Source organism: Thalia democratica, chromosome 1 (genome assembly GCF_965202585.1).
Source record: "Thalia democratica chromosome 1, ktThaDemo2.hap1.1, whole genome shotgun sequence".
NCBI lineage: Eukaryota > Metazoa > Chordata > Thaliacea > Salpida > Salpidae > Thalia > Thalia democratica.
Window position 1 is genome coordinate 100,765,489 of NC_139165.1, and position 15,458 is coordinate 100,780,946.

Here is a 15,458-nt window from a genome sequence, read left to right on the forward strand (position 1 = left end):
TAGTAACTAAATGATTAGCAAAACAAAAGTTAAACTTGTAATAAACTTATTTACAGCTGTTTTCCCAAATCGCCTCGTTTACAAAGTCAGGAAAGATCATGACGTCCGAGTTCCCCACACAAGCGCGCAACGCGATCTTTAAAGAGTTGTGGAGCGAACTCAGTGGGTACGCGCGCTTCGAGTTCCATCAAGCCAGCGTTTCGCTGAAGGATAAGTTTGATGACGTAGCGTGGTAAGTTGTTGAATTGAAGTTGTTGTTTGCATCAGCTGAACATAACTTATCAGATAATTTCTATGCAGCTTACCTGGATGTGAAAGAAGGTTTAAGAGTTGGTCGTACATAACCGAGCTCCAACAATTCGCCATCCTTAAGATGGTCGCCGAAGAAATGGCCAACAAAGGCCTTACAAAGTTGGCCCGAAGAGGAGTGCCAACAAGAAAACGACCAGCTCAAAGCAGTCAGAACGGTATGAAAATGTCAAAAAATTTTTCATAGTAGAACGATGCGGTTTATAATTAAGTCAACTTAAATGTAGTAGATAGTACTAGAACCATAATGAAAATCAATAAATTAAATTAATTAGAGCCATTGAGGAAGAGAGCCGCGGTTGAAAGATCAATGGAGCCGTTAGCAGTTGAGGATGGTGAAGCTCAAGAAGATCAATTTAACGCGCAAAATATTGGGAAAAGTGCCAGAATGGAGATCGAAGGGAGAGAAGCTGTTACTGAGCAAGAATTGCGAAACAAGAAACGAGTGGTGTCGAGTTCAAATGGTAAATGTTTTTTTAGATAAAAAAGTAGTTTAATAAAGTTACTAACTTTTTTTTACTTAAGTAAATGTGATATAAATGTTTTTTTTTTTTCACAGGCATCATAGTAGACCAGGAGATTACCAAACTTATTGAGGACGCGTTTACTTTTAATGTACAGTGTCAGAAAGAAGACCTCAAAGTTATTGAAGGTGGCTTTCAGTTCATGGGTGATGCAGTAAATGGTTGGTTAAATTTGTAAACAATTTAAAACAAAAACATACAAACAAGTTGCTAAACATCTATTTTAATATTTATAATTGAGGTGTTCATGGTTTTATAACTTATAGACGGGCCGAACGAAGAAGAGGATGTTGTTGATGAGTCGAACGAAGACGAGCTGGAAGCAGTGCAGCTACAAGAAATTTCGAGCTCCAGTACAAGCGAGTACAAGCGAGATGAAGAAGCGAGTGTACAGCACCGAGAAGTATCAAGCTCAAATATCCTAGTGCAACCAGAAAGCGCAGTACAAGGAAATGTGCAACTTGATCAAATAAGTAAGTTTTAATGCTGTATGACAAACTTATTTTTTTAATGCATTAATTTAGTTTTAACTTGTAATTCATATTATTCTTCAGATGCGGCAATGGGCCATATCACTTCGGGAATTGAAGAAGTCGTGTCAGCCATTAATCGACTGACTGAAGCATTGAGCGACATCGAAGAAAATATTCGCGAAATGAGAAATTAGAATTCCCCTAAGGAGAGATTTTTGTATATAGTCGCTGTTTGGACTTTAAGTTTAGTTTAAAATACTAAAGCTGTTCATTTGTTATTATATGTGCTTACTTAAAATCTACTTATTGAAAAGTTAAAGTTTCTGTTTTTGTTGATATTGTAGAATATAAGCGTCTATTTTGTAATGGATTTAAAACATTTTCTGTACATTTTTAATCTAATGAATCAATTTTCACTTTATGTTATGAAATGATATTTTTCAGTATAGGTAGTAATAGTTTTAAAGTAAGTGGTAATTTAGGTAATTTTGTATATTTACTTTTTAAATTTAGAGGATGTAAATATTTCTGAGATTATATTTTGTTTGTATTTTTTTACCTAAGCAAAGTTTTAAACAAGCTTCTACATTAAACTTTTCAACATTTTATACTAGATCTTTTACAATAAAACATTTATTACCTTTCAACTTTTAGTTTTGTTTTAATATGTTAATATGTTTAAAATTTTATTCAATTTCAGTGCTATTTAGATCTTTTTAACTTTAGTAAATTTTATTTTTGTATTAAAGCTAATAAATATGAATATTTTGTGTTTCGTTTAAGTTAAGTTCTTTTACTATCTCATAAATTCAATCAAATTTTTGTTTTTGATAATTTAATGTATTCTTTAAAACTATTATTAAATTAAATCAATGTTTTAGTAATCTTAAAAGGTTGTCTTAAAATTTTTTATTTAGCTTTATTTTCAGATACTTCGTATTATATAAGTAAGTAAATACACAAAATGGCTCACTATAAATCTTCATCTGTCTCAGGTTACTTGTGTTATCATATCTTTTGTGCATATATATTATTTTGCTCAGAATGTCATTGTTAATTTTTAAGTTTTACAAATATAATCTAGTATCATCTACAACAAAGAAAAATACAGGTTTAAAGCTTTAATTTCTTAGGTTTACATATACAGTATAAAGGTGTAAATTTAAGAAAGACTTTAAGCTTATAAGCAACTTTTATTAGTTTTATACGCTAATATGTACTTTGTTTATTTTAATTAATATTCTTTTTAAGCTGAACCCGAAACTACCCAACAAGGGCAACAGTATGGACTTCAAGCAGGAGTTGAAGAAAGAGCGCCAGCTTCAACATCTGGTAGTAACGGAGAAGTTGGTCAACAAGCTGAAAGAACACCCCAAAAAGATCCCGATGTTCAGGGAAACAAAACAAAAGTCGAAGCAGCAAGCCAGCAATTAAAAAATAATGCTCAGCTTCCAGCAGTACAACAAAACCAACAAGGTATTTGTTTGTAATATGTATTGCAAAAATTTCAATGCATTTTTCATCCAAAATATTGAGTTTTAAGTTAGTGATTGCAACCTATCTACACTTGATTTAAAATGTATAATGTATAAACAAAACAGAACGTTAAAAATAAGTTTAAATGATCACCAAAAATAAAGTAAAACAAATTTTTATTAATATTTAAGCTGCAAGCCAAGAAAGAGGAATATCCGAAACGAGTGAAGCTGAAAGGGGATTTCCCGTCCAAGAGAGTGGGGTTGTTGGAAGAATGCGAGATGTAGCAAATAATGCGGAAGGAGGTTAGTCGGTATTTTAATTTTAATGTTGCTAAATTTTTTAACTTAAGGATTTTAACTAGCTGTGTAAGCTTTAGTCATCTTTAAACATACGTAGATAACAAAACTCCATTTTACTCGTTATAATCTATTTATAAATGACTATCTTATGTGTGTTAGTATGTTTATTTTTTTTTTTTATTAAACTTTAAAACATGGAATTATATTTGTCTAAACTCATGCAAAAGCTTACTTAATTTTAAGGCTTAAAGGTCGCTAAATAACCAAACAAACACCTAAAACTGTACACAAATAAGAAAAAAAAATCAAATGTTTTTACATTCAATTTAGCTCGTTTTAATTTATTTTCAAGAGTTATTTTGACATTAAAGAGAATAACAATCTAATAGATATAAAACTTGAACTTGGGTTAACACGCTCTATTGCGCAATGTGACGTAATAATGTCAGTGACGACATAAAAGCAAGCTAAAGTGAAAGCTTGTTTTTTTTAATTTTTTTTATAGTTTTACTGAGTTGTATGTCATCAACTAAATACTTTTACATTATTTAAATTAAAACTTATTTTTAATTAACATTTTTAAGTTAAAACAAGAGTTTTATTCTAGTATAACTAAAACATTTTTGTTGTATTGTTAAAAGTTAAAAAATTTCAGTATAGTGTAAACTTAAATTGAACATGTAGTTTTGAAATAACTAAATAACTTTTATTGTTTATATTTCTTTATTAGTTTTACTTACTTAAATGAAAGTTTAAAAATGCTTACTTTTGGTTCAAAATTATTAGTTTTATTTAAGTTTAATGTAAAACTTAAGAGATTTTACTTATTTTCAATAATTTTCATAAAGTTCTTGTTTTAATTAGCAAATTAAAATGTTTTTTATAAATAACAAAATATTATTCAACTATATTATAGCCTCAAACGCCAGACAAGCAAATATCGAAGCCCCGTTTAGAAGTGGTTTTATGAGAAGCGATGAGTTGTCAGCGTCGTTTTTGTCTGTGGAAACCCCATCAAGCAGAATGATGCAAGCTAAAGAGTTTGAAAAAGAGTTGGAAGGAGAGGGTAAGTTCTCGTTTAGCTTTGTCGATTATTGCATTTTAATGTAAAACAATTTAGCTTTACACAGTCAAACTGGTAGGTGTGACATTAATTTAGCCTTTATTTAATTTTTTTTTTAATACTTTTAATAAATTTATAAATAGACTAATTATTTATTTATGAAAAAACTTTGATTTATTAAGATAAAATATACGTATAATTTATGTACTAGTTTCTAAATTATTATAGTGTTTACTTTCTTATAAATAAATTTTTTGAAGTTTTTAGAAATTATAAGAAAAAGTATTTTCAGGCGAAGGTTTAGGAAATTACGATGATATGGGAATTCCAACACCACCAAACACACCTACCAAAGAAAACAGAATAAATAATATGGTTAATATCAAAATTGCGGTTGAATTAATAAACGCTGAGAAAGAAGTCACCAAGTGTCACATTGGATCGCTCAACACAGCAACTTCTCGTGAGTTAAAAAAAAAATATGTTTTTACTTGAACATATTTGCATTTTATTTTTTTCTACTTAGTTTTAGCTTCATTTGTTTAAACTTGTTAAAGCTTCAAATTAATAAGTGTTACTTCCACTAAAAGTCTTGCCAAGTGGAATGTGTTGCTAAGATGTAAAAAGGACAAAGGTAGTTTTTTAAGATAATTATTCTCTCTTATAGTTTTTTACATAAATGCCGCTTGAGCCAAACTCATTACTTAAAAAGGTTTCAGAGCTAATAAAGCTAAGAAGAGGCGCTGTTAGCTCATGTTATACCAAAAACGCGGCTTTAACATCATCATTGTTTAGTCTGACTACAATGCTGACTGCCGTCATAAAATGTCTACTTGAAACAGGTGATGGTCAAAGAAGCGCTTACGGAGAAATACAAACTGCTCCGGTTGCTCCTTCTGCTCCGGCAAATCCAGAGCGGGAGATGTCAGAAGCTGCAGTTGACGGTGGGATTGCCAACGTAGCTGAGAGAAACGGTAAGTTGTTTCTTTATAAATTAAGTTTTGTTAGTCTTGGTTAAGAGTTGATATATTATAACAACCTTTAGACTTATGTTCTACGGAATATTTCAAACTGTGATTCTTTAATAATTTTACTGAACTAAAATAACAATTATAACATTTATTTATTACCTATAAGTAATTATTTATTTTAACCAACAACAGCTAATACTTATAGTTAAAAGATTTTTTTTTTTATCGTCAGTAAATCAAAACAACAACCGAAATATGGTACCTCCCGGTTTGGCTGATGCACAGCCGGGAAATTTTTACGTTGCTGGTGAGCAAGTTGTGGAAGTACAGCAAAGAGCGGAGCCTAGGAGGCAGCTCCAATTCCATTGCAGCCCTTACATGGTAATTTTTTTTAAACTCATACTCCACTAGTTATCAAATGATTCGTTAAACTTGTAACAAATTGGTTTGCAGCTGTTTTCCCAAATCGCCTCACTTACAAAATCAGGAAGGATCATGACGTCCGAGTTCCCCATGCAAGCGCGCAACGCGATCTTTAAAGAGTTGTGGAGCGAACTCAGTGGGTACGCGCGCTTCGAGTTCCATCAAGCCAGCGTTTCACTGAAGGATAAGTTTGCTGACGTTGCATTGTAAGTTGTTGACTCGAAGTTGTTGTTTGCATCAGGTGAACATAAATTATCAGATAATTTCTGTGCAGCTTACCTGGATGTGAAAGAAGGTTTAAGAGTTGGTCGTACATAACCGAGCTCCAACAATTCGCCATCCTTAAGATGGTTGCCGAAGAAATGGCCAACAAAGGCCTTACAAAGTTGGCCCGAAGAGGAGTGCCAACAAGAAAACGACCAGCTGAAGGCAGTCAGAACGGTATGAAAATTTAAAATACGTTTCTATAATAGAATCATACGGTTAATAATTGAGTCAACTTACATGTAGTAGATAATATTAGAAAAATAAAGAAAGTCAATTAATTGAATTAATTAGAGCCATTGAGGAAGAGAGCTGCGGTTGAAAGATCAATGGAGCCGTTAGGAGTTGGGGATGGTGAAGGTCAAGAAAATGAATTTAACGCGCAAAGTGTTGGGCCTGTCAGAATGGAGATTGAAGGGAGAGAAGCTGTTACTGAGCAGGAAATGCGAAAAAGGAGTGAAATTCAATCAAACACCAACGAGAAACCTGTGATGTCGAGTTCAAATGGTAAATGTTTTTTAGATAAAAAGTAGTTTAATAAAGTTATTAACTTTTTTATACTAAAGTGAGTGTGATATAAATGTTTTTTTAATTTCACAGGCATCATAGTAGACGAGGAGATTACCAAACTTATTGAGGACGCGTTTTTGTTCAATATTCAAATGGCGCAAGAAGACAATCGACTTGTTGAAGATGGTGCAGCATACAGTTGGTTGAATTTACGATACTAAAAAAAATAAACGAATTGCTAAACATCCATGTTAGTATTTACAATCGAGGTGTTCGTAATTTTGCAACTTATAGACGGCCCGAACGAAGAGGAGGATGCTGTTGATGAGCCGAACGAAGACGAGCCGGAAGCAGTGCAGATACAAGAAATTTCGAGCTTCAGTACAAGCGAGTACAAGCGAGATGAGAAGCGAGTGTACAGCACCGAGAAATATCAAGTTCCAACAATACACAACCGGGAAGAACAGTACAAGGAAATGTGCAACTTGATCAAATAAGTAAGTTTTAATGCTGTATGACAAACTTATTTTTTTCTAATGCATCAATTTAGTGCCCGTTTTAACTTGTAATTCTTGATTCTTCAGATGCGGCAATGGGCCATATCTTTTCGGGAATTGAAGACGTCGTGTCAGCCATATCTCGCCTGACTGAAGCATTGAGCGACATCGAAGAAAATATTCGCGAAATGAGAAATTAGAATTCCCCTAAGGAGAGATTTTTGTATATAGTCGCTGTTTGGACTTTAAGTTTAGTTTAAAATACTAAAGCTGTTCATTTGTTATTATATGTGCTTACTTAAAATCTACTTATTGAAAAGTTAGTGCTTCTGTTTTTGTTGATATTGTAGAATATAAGCGTCTATTTTGTAATGGATTTAAAACATTTTCTGTACATTTTTAATCTAATGAATCAATTTTCTCACTTTATGTAATGAAATGATGTTTTTCAGTATAAACAGTAAAAATTTTAAAGTAAGTGGTAATTTTGGTAATTTTGTATACTTACTTTTTAAATTTAGAGGATGTAAATATTTCTGAGATTATATTTTGTTAGTATTTTTTTACCTTAGCAAAGTTTTAAACAAGCTTTTACATTAAACTTTTTAACATTTTATACTAGATCTTTTACAATTAAACATTCATTACCTTTCAACTTTTAGTTTTGTTTTAAAATGTTCTTATTGAAAATTTATTCGATTTCAGTGTTATTTAGATCTTTTTAACTTTAGTAAATTTAATTTTTGTATTAAAGCTAAAAAATATAAATATTTTGTGTTTCATTTAAGTTAAGTTTTTTTATTATCTCATAAATTCAATCAAATTTTTGTTTTTTGATAATTTAATGTATTCTTTAAAACTATTATTAAATTAAATCAATGTTTCAGTAATCTTAAAAGGTTGTCTTAAAATTTTTTATTAAGCTTTATTTCCAGATACTTCGTATTATATAAGTAAGTAAATACACAAAATGGCTCATTATAAATCTTCATCTGTCTCAGGTTAGTTCTGTTATCATATTTATTTGTGTTTTTTACAAACTGTGCTCAGAATGTCATTGTTTTTTTAAAGTTTTACAAGTATTATTTAGTATTATCTACATCAAAAAAAATACAGGTTTAAAGCTTTAATTTCTTAGATTCAAATATAAAGTATAAAGGTGTACATTTTAACAGAGATTTTAAGCTTCTAAGCATTTTTTATAAGTTTTATATGCCAATATGTGCTATGTTTATTTAAATTAATATTCTTTATAAGCTGAACCCGAAACTACTCAACAAGGGCAACAGCTTGGATTTCAAGCAGGAATGGAAGAAAACGCGCAAATTTTAACATCTGTTAGCAACGGAGAAGTTGGTCAACAAGCTGAAAGAACACCCCAACAAGATCCTGATGTTCAGGGAAAGAAAGTAGAAATCGAAGCAGCAAGCCAGGAAACTAATGCTCAGCTTCCACCAGTACCACAAAACCAACAAGGTATTTATTTGTAATATTTACTGCAAAAATTTCAATGCAATTTTCATCCAAAATATTGAGTTTTAAGTTTGTGACTGCAACCTTACAATATAAAAAAAAACTACACTTGATTTAAAATGTATAGTGTATAAACATAACAGAACATTAAAAAAAAGTTTAAATGATCACCAAGAATGAAGTAAAACTAATTTTTATTAATATTTAAGATGCTATCCAAGAAAGAGGAATATCCGAAACGAATGAAACTGAAAGGGGATTTCCCGTCCAAGAGAGTGGGGTTGTTGGAAGAATGGAAGATGTAGCAAATAATGCGGGAGGTTTGTCGATGTTTTAATTTTAATGTAAATACATTTTTTAATTTGAGGATTTTAATTAGTGGTGTAGGCTTTAGTCATCTTTAAACATACTTAGATAACAAAACTATATTTTACTTGTTATAAACTATTTTTAAACGACAATTTTGTGTGTGTTAATATGTTTATTTATTTTTCATTAAACTTTAAAACATGGAATTAAGTTTATCTAAACTCATGCAAAAGTTTACTTAATTTTAAGGCTTAACGGTCGCTAAATAAGCAACAAATCTTAAAACTTTACACCAAGTAGAAGTTAAAAAGAAATCAATATCAAATGTTTTTACATCCAATTTTGTTTTTATTTGTTTTCAGGAATTATTTTAACAATAAAGAGAATAACAATCTAATAGACGTAAAACTTGAACTTGGTTAACACGCTTCATTGCGTAATGTGACGTAATAATGTCAGTGACGAGATAAAAGCAAGCTAAAGCGGAAGCTTGTTTTTTTTAAACTATTTTATAGTTTTACTGAGTTTTATGTCATCAATTATATTTTTTTTATAATTTGAATTAAAACTTATTTTTAATTAAACTTTTAAAGATAAAATAAAAGTTTCAATCTAATATAAATTTAAACTTAAGTTTTTTTCATTTTTGTTTTATTGTTAAAATTTAAGAAATTTTAGTGTGGTATAAACTAAATTTGAACATGAAGTTTTGAAATAACTTTATAAGTTTTATTGGTTATATTTTTTAGTTTATATAACTTAAATGAAAGTTTAAAAATGCTTACTTTTGGTTGTACAATATTAGTTTATTCAAATTCTATATAAAACTAAAGAGATTTTACTTATTTTTTTACTAATTTTCACAAAACTCCTGTTTTAATTAGCTAATTAAAATGTTTTCTATATATATTAAAAATCTTATTTCACTTTATTTTCAGCCTCAAACGCCAGACAAGCGAATATCGAAGCCCCGTTCGAAAATGGACTCATAAGAAGCGACAAGTTATCAGCGTCATCTTTGTCTGCAGAAGCCCCATCAAGCAGAATAACGCAAGCTGAAGAGTTTGAAAAAGAGCTGGAAGGAGAGGGTAAATTGTCATTTGAATTTGTCAATTATTGCATCTTATTGTAAAATAAAATTAGGCTTAAACTATTCAAACTGGTAGGTGTGATCTTTAGTTTAGCCTTTATTTCGACTGTTTTCTTAACTCTTTTAATAATATCATATGATTTCATAAATAAAGCTTGAAAAAGAGCTGGAAGGAGAGGGTATGCTCTTGTTTGACTTTGTCGATTATCGTATATTAATGTAAAATATTTAGACTTTACCTATTCAAACTGGTAGGTGTGATCTTTAATTTAGCCTTTATCCTAACTGTTTTTATAATTCCTTTAATGAATTTAAAAATAGACTAACTATTGGTTTTTGAAAAAACTTTGATACATTGAACACTTTATATTTAGATAAAATGCACAATTAAATTAAGTTTTATTGTCAGAATTGAAAATAATTATCCACTCTTAAAAATAATTTTTTCAAAGTATTTGAAAAATATAAAAAAATCTTTACCAGGCGAAAATTCAAGAAACATTTGTGACATAGGAATTCCAACACCACCAAACACTCCTAACATAGAAAACCATGAAAATGAAGAACCAGTAAGTAATAAATACGTGGTAGAATTGATTAACGCTGAGAAAGAAGTCATCAAGTGTCACATTGGATCGCTCAATAAAGCAACTTCTCGTGAGTAAAATATATATTTTAATTAAAAATGTATTTTATTTTAGAAATCTTTGCATTTTCAACGACACTACCTAAAAACCACATTGGTTTGTACTTATTGTTTAAATTATTGTTGCTTCCACTAAATGTCTTGCCAAGTGGAATGTGTTGCTAAAAATGTAAAGAAGGACATAGGTAGTTATTAAAGATAATTATTAATGTCTAGTATACTTTTTTTACATAAATGCCGCTTGAGCCAAACTCATTAATTAAAAAGGTTTTCAGAGCTAACCTGGTTAACAAGAGATGCTCTTAGCTCATTTAATACCATAAACGCAGATTTAACATCATTGTTTAGTTTGACTATGATGCTGACTGCAGCCATAAAATGTCGTTTTGAAACAGGTGTTGATCAAAGAAGCGCTCAAGGAGATATGCAAGCTGCTCCGGTTGCTCCTTCGGCCATGATGATTAGTGCTCCGGCAAATCCAGAGCGGGAGATGCCAGAAGCTGCAGTTGACATTGGGATTGCCGGGATAGCTGAGAGAAACGGTAAGTTGTTTTTTAACATAGTTAGAATTTTTTTGTATTAGTCTTGGTTAAGAGTGCATATGTTACAACAACAGTTTAGTTTGTGCTTTACGGAGTGTTTCCGATTCGATTCTTTAATTATTTTGCTAAGCTAGAATAACAATAAAAACATTTTTTATTATTAATTAACATTTCAAATCATCAGAAAATCAAAATAACAACCGTGTTCTTATACCTCCCGGTTTGGCTGATGCGCAGCCGAGAAATTTTTACGTTGCTGCTGAGCAAGTTGTTGAAGTACAGCAAAGAGCGGAGCTTAGGAGGCAGCTCCAATTCTATTGCAGCCCTTACATGGTAATTTTTTAAAAACTCATACTCCACTAGTAATCAAATGATTCGCAAAACAAAACTCAACTTGTAATAAACTTATTTGCAGCTGTTTTGCCAAATCGCCTCATTTACAAAGTCAGGAAGGATCATGGCGTCCGAGTTCCCCATGCAAGCGCGCAACGCGATCTTCAAAGAGTTGTGGAGCGAACTCAGTGGGTACGTGCGCTTCGAGTTCCATCAAGCCAGCGCTTCACTGAAGGATAAGTTTGCTGACGTGGCATTGTAAGTTGTTGACTCGAAGTTGTTGTTTGCATCAGTTTAACATAACTTATCAGTTCATTTTTACGCAGCTTACCTGGATGTGAAAGAAGGTTTAAGAGTTGGTCGTACATAACCGAGCTTCAACAATTCGCCATCCTTAAGATGGTTGCCGAAGAAATGGCCAACAAAGGCCTCACAAAGTTGGCCCGAAGAGGAGTGCCAACAAGAAAACGACCAGCTCAAAGCAGTCAGAACGGTATGAAAATTTTAAATACTTTTTTATAGTAGAACGATACGGTTAATAATTGAGTCAACTTACATGTAGTAGATAATACTAGAAAGATAAAGAAAGTCAATTAGTTAAATTAATTAGAGCCATTGAGGAAGAGAGCTGCGGTTGAAAGATCAGTGAAGCCATTAGGAGTTGAAGATGGTGAAGGTCAAATAGATGAATTTAACGCGCAAAGTGTTGGGCCTGTCAGAATGGAGATCGAAGGGAGAGAAGCTGTTACTGAGCTAGAACTGCAAACCGGAAGTGAAGTTCAACCCAACGAGAAACGAGTGGTGTCGAGTTCAAATGGTAAATGTTTTTAAGATAAAAAGTAGTTTAATAAAATTACTAACTCTTTATACTAAAGTGAATGTGGTATAAATGTTTTTTTTTTCACAGGCATCATAGTAGACGAGGAGATTACCAAACTCATTGAGGACGCATTTATTTTCAATGTACAGTGTCAGAAGGAAGACCTCAAAGTTGTTGAAGGTGGCTTTCAGTTCATGGGTGATGCAGTAAATGGTTGGTTAAATTTGTAAACAATTTAAAACAAAAACAAACAAGTTGCTAAACATCTATTTTAATATTTACCTTTGAGGTGTTCGTAATTTTGCAACTTATAGACGGGCCGAACGAAGAGGAGGAAGTTGTTGATGAGCCGAACGAAGATGAGCCGGAAGCAGTGCAGCTACAAGAAGTTTCGAGCTCCAGTGCTGTTGAGCTACAGCACCGAGAAGTATCAAGCTCCAACAGTCAACCAGGAAGAACAGTACAAGGAAATGTGCAACTCGATCAAATAAGTAAGTTTTAATGCTGTATGAGAAACTTATTTTTTGCATTAATTTAGTGCCCGTTTTAACTTGTAATTCTTAATTCGACAGATGCGGCAATGGGCCGTATCACTTCGGGAATTGAAGAAGTCGTGTCAGCCATATCTCGACTGACTGAAGCATTAAAAGACATTGAAGAAAACATTTGCGAAATGAGAAATTAGAATTTCCCTAAGGAGAGATTTTTGTATATTGTCGCTGTTTGGATTTAAAGTTCATTTTTAAGTTTTAATCTAATGAAAAGATACTAAAGCTGTTCATTTGTTTTTATATGTGCTTACATAAAGTATACTTGTTGAAAAAATAAAGCTTCTGCTTTTGTTGATATTGTAGAATATAAGCGTCTATTTTGTAATGGATTTAAAAAATATCTGTACATTTTTAATCAAATGACTTAATTTTTCATTTTATGTAATGAAATAATGTTTTTCACTATAAATTGTGATATTTTTAAAGTAAGTGGTATTTTAGGTAATTGTTGTATACTTAATTTTTAAATTTAGAGGTTGTAAATATTTCTGAGATTATATTTTGTTAGCATTTTTTCATACCTAAGCAAATTTTCAAACAAGCTTCTACATTAAACATTTCAAAAATTTATACAAGATCTTTTACAATTAAACATTTATTACGATTCAACTTTTGTTTTGTTTTAAAACATTCTTATTGAAAAACTTTATTCAATATCAGTGCTATTTAGAACTTTTCAACTTTAGTAAATTTTATTTTAGTAATAAACTTAATAAAAATAAATATCTTGTGTTTTTTTCAAGTTAAATTATTTTATATTAAAAGTTTTTACAAAATAAGTACTTATTTAATCAATATAAACATTTTATATTTAAAACTAAATGGCAAGATACGTGTTTCTGTTCACTCATACAAAATAATTAAAGTATGCAAATAATATAATAAAACAAAGTTGTCGGTTTTAAACTTAGTTTAAAGTATTTAAAAAAAACTTGTTTTTATAGAACTAGTTTTTTAGTTTTGTTTTGACAATTGAATTACTAATACCTTGTTCAATGCTTTTATATCAGATAAATAAAGATTAATACCTGTCAACAAGCAATCAATAAAGCAATTATTCAGTAAAAATAAACATAAAAGCATGTTTTTGAATTTTCTTCAACTCATTACTGCTTTAAGTGGCCTTTTTTTAATAATGCAGTTTTATTCAGTTACCTTAACACAAGTGTAATTGATATTACAACACGATACGCTCAGTTTGACATAATTTAGTTTACTAAATTTTTAAAAAGAGTTATAGTTCATTAATCAAAATAAATCTACAAAGTTTTACAGAGCTTGGAAATTTTTTTTTTTTGCTTTTTCTTTTAACAAATCAGAATGTATAAAGTAAACTGTTCTTTGGTAAAGGTTTTTTTATATGGCTGTATCAATTGAACTTAAAAAAATTGTTTTAAAGTTAAAAAGTTGTGGTGATCGACTGTTTAGTAACTTTTACTTTCAAAATAACAGCATTAGCTTTCATCAATTTTTTTGTATGATTTTGAATATTAAAAAATAACTTTCAATACGTCATATAGGATTTTTATTTTTACTTATTTTAGTAAAAAAAATAAACGAAGTTAGGTTAAACGAATAGCAAATTAACATGGTAAAGTCTGACTATCCAAAAAATTGTTACGGCTCAACACCAAGCCCCACCAATGATAAGGACCTGCTAGTTCTTCAAAACCATGAAGCAAATGAACTTGTCGATTGTTCCCAATTTCATGAAGTCGTCAAGGACTAGCCAAGAGGCAATTGCAGCAGCGCGGGAAGGTTACAGCTTTTGTTTGATTACTTTGAAACATAATTTTTTATTACAATAAGTTTGAAGAGACGTGCGTTAATAACACTTACTTAAAAATTTTTTTGTTTAAAACAGAGAACGAAGGTGACTGGACTCGCCACCTCGATGACATGTTCCATCCAAAAGATGGCGCGAAGAAAAGCAGCGAGGAAGCAGTTGGAGCTCCGACGAGTTGAGCAGCAGCTTCGGCAACTTCATCAGTTGATGACCCCAGCCTCGATGAGCTTTGGCGAGAAGGCAGGCCTGGTGAACAGCATAGATTGGAAGACTGTTCTAAGTGAATTTATGAATGGAAAAATGGATGAAGTAAAAAAAAATGTTGGATCAAAAAGCTGCAACAGATCGTAGCGATGCCAGGTTGGAGTGTGGTGGATATCACCGACACTTGGCGAAAACTAGCTATAAATGGTGATGTCTTCATGCAAGTACCTGATATTAGCTCTATGTAGCAATAAGGTAATTTTGGAATTTATTTTCATATTTAGTTTAATCAAATAAAACAAAGGACTCATTTGTTTCATAATATTTTAGACTTATGAAAAATAACGAACATATTTATATCGACAAAAAACACTATTATTTGTATATATTTCCTTGTTGTTTAGGTTTTAGAAATTTCTTCAAAACTTGAATAATTTAAGTACATTTTAGGATATTTTGTATTAAAGTGCTTAAAACTTTTATGTAACCTTGGTATTTTTTGTTAAGGTATTGAGCTTTTTTTTTTCACTTACATTTAGTTTAAAACTTTGATTTCTGCTCAAATTCTTGATGTTTATAATTTACTTTCATTATATTGTTCTAGTTTGAATTATTTGTTTTATGGTTGTATGTATTAGTTTCAAACAGTTTTGTTATTTTTTGCACACCAAATTTAATAGCTGCATATCTATATATTCAATTTTGTATGTGTTATTTAAGTTAATTTTTTTACCTTTAACCACTGTTTAGCAGATTATATTTTAAATTTAATCAACATTTTCGAAATTTTTAACGGATTTGTTTACAAACTTTGTGAAATTAGAAATATTTTTATTTTGAGTTTAAGAAGTATCTCACTAACAATGTTTCTTTTTAAACATACTAACTCGGT